This window comes from Triticum urartu, chromosome 5, assembly GCF_003073215.2.
Source record: "Triticum urartu cultivar G1812 chromosome 5, Tu2.1, whole genome shotgun sequence".
Classification (NCBI taxonomy): domain Eukaryota; kingdom Viridiplantae; phylum Streptophyta; class Magnoliopsida; order Poales; family Poaceae; genus Triticum; species Triticum urartu.
Window position 1 is genome coordinate 659,139,381 of NC_053026.1, and position 2,466 is coordinate 659,141,846.

General features: G+C 60.9%; 1 pseudogene; it reads right to left on the bottom strand.

Moving 5' to 3' along the window:
• Positions 1-943: 943 nt before the first annotated feature.
• Positions 944-2,239, bottom strand: LOC125507677 (annotated as a pseudogene).
• Between the last annotated feature and the right edge of the window lie 227 nt (positions 2,240-2,466).

The following is a 2,466-nucleotide window of genomic DNA, read 5'->3' on the forward strand; positions in this document are numbered from 1 at the left end:
GTCGGCAATGCGTCCAACGCGCCGACCCATTTCATGTCCGCATTCAACTTTTAAATAAAAAAGGCCCGGGGCCGATCATGACAGCGGCCATGTCTCATGCCGGCACCATACCAGCGCCGGCATACAATGCCGGCTTCAGAAAATACCACAGTTCATGCTGGCGCACTCGCCAGCCGGCCGGCACACATGCCCGCACACAAAAAATGGTGGGACTTGAGTTCGACCACGCCATCGCGGCTCCCGTGGTCATGCCGGCACACCTGACGGCATACAAAAAGATGGCCCTCGACGCCATAGATCACTCGTCGTCGAACTTGAGCATGTCGGCCTGCATCTTCTTGAACCACGGCCTCTTCCTTGGTGACAAGGCGTTGAAATTCACCTTCATGATCTCCACCCCGGTCATCATGCTTGCAAGAGCCACTTCTTTTGCCTTTGTCTTGGCGTTGGCGGCCTCGATCTCTAGCATCTTGGCTTGCTTCTCCGCCTCGAGCTCGAACATCTTGGCTTGCTTCTCAGCATCAAGATCAAGCCTCCTCCTTTGGATGTCCATGAAAGCATCCATTTTCTCCGCCTTGAAACGCCGGCGCTCCTCCTCCCTTGAGTCCTTCTTATTCATCATGCCGTCCACGCTTGCGATCAAGGCGTTGGTGGCCGCATCTCGCTTGTCCTCCTTCTTGGAGTTGGTCTTCCCCCGCGGCCGTGTCGGCTCGCCCTCCCCAACATCCTCCACGGCGCCCTTCCCCCCATGTGCCTTGAGCGTGGCATATTGTGCCTTGAACTTCTCTTCATCCTTGATGAACTGATAGCAATGGGAGAGGTTGAAGCACTTGCCATTGTGTTGAACCTTGAATGCCTCCAAAGCTTGAAATGCCTACAAAATGTTTCCATGCAAGCATATGGGCAAGTGATAGCAAATGAGGACGTAAAAGAATGATCTTGATGGCACAAAAGAGGGCGGCTTGCTTGCTATCATACCATGTCTTGCACGCCGATGCCGCTCACGGGGCGGGCCTTGACGCTCTCAAGGGTGGCGCAAAACTTGTTGCACTCTTGTTGGATCATCCTCCACCGCTTGGAAATGGAGACCCACCCGCGCGTGCTCACAAATTGGTAAGGTGGAAACTTCTTGCGCTCATGAAACTCGCGGTGCACATGAGTCCAAAAGGTCGAATGCTTTTGCTCGGCGCCCGTCTTTGGGTCTTGTCCAATGTCTCGCCAACACTCGCAAAGAAGCTTGTCCTCGGCAGCTGTGTACGCCTTCGTGCGCTTGCTCTTGCGCTTCGGCTTAGGACCGGCGGTTTGGTTGGCGAGCTCATCCTCGAACAAAGGCTCCACTTCGATGTCGCACTCGTCCTCTTCCTCTAGCCCATAGTCCTCCAGGAACTCGTGGTCGAGGGGGGAAGCCGTCCAGGTCGATGCCGACTTGACCACGCATGAAGGCCGCCTACTTGGGATCATAGCCAGCGGCCGGCGTGAACGCCCCGCGGCCGTCCTGGCTTTGTGTCTCGTCGGGATCGTAGCCAGCGCCCGGCGCACCACCCTCGAAGATGAGGTTTTGCATGTAGTCCTCATCAACGGCGGACGACATTTTCTCGAACAGGTTACGGGCGTCCGGGAGCCCGCCGGCATGCATCTGTTGAGCGCATTTCCTCGTGCCGCCGGACGACGAGCCACCGACCACCGGGGTGGCGTTGAGGTCGATGGGCGCGGGCGCGGGCGTGGAAGGCGCGACCACGCTCACGTCGGGTGAGCACTCCCCGGAGAGGCGGGAGGCCTGCGGGTAGACGTGAAAGCCGGGGACCGGGTTGCGAACCGACGCGCGGGGTGAGTCCGGCAGCACCATCCGAGGAAACGCCGACGAGCCGGTGCTGGCCGCGGCGACGGTGGCTTGGAGGACGCTGTGCTGGCTAGGGTTTACCCCTAGCATGTAGAGTGCCTCCCTCGTTGCCGCGACGACGCGAGCGTTGATGAACTCCTGCTGCGCGGCGGCGACGGCGGTGGCCTGTCCGACGGCCTCATCCCTCGCGTCTACGGCGTGCCTCCGGCCCTTCCTCTTGGCCGACTCCCTTGCCCGCTGTTCGGGCGTCAGCGCCTTCTTCGGCTTGGTCGCCGCGGCGGTCTTGCGCGGGGCATGAGGCTTGCCTTTCCCGGAGGGGGCGACGACGCCGGATGAGGCGAGGGAGGCGAGGCCGGCAGCGGCATCGAGGTCGAGGTCGAGGTCGATGGCGTCCTCCATGGCTGGTTGGGGGGCGGGGGTGCGCGCGGGCGGGAGCGTTTTTGTGGAAAATAGGGGAAAATGTTGGTGGCTGCCACCGACCGGCGGACCCGGGGAGAGGAGTAGGCGCGCACGCGTCCGTCTCTTGTCCGCGCCGACGCAAATCCGGCTCAAAATTGGGCCTGGAATGAGTCGCCCGCGGACGAAAACGGAGACGCGTTCGTTTGGGTCGGCGCGTTGGGCCGCCA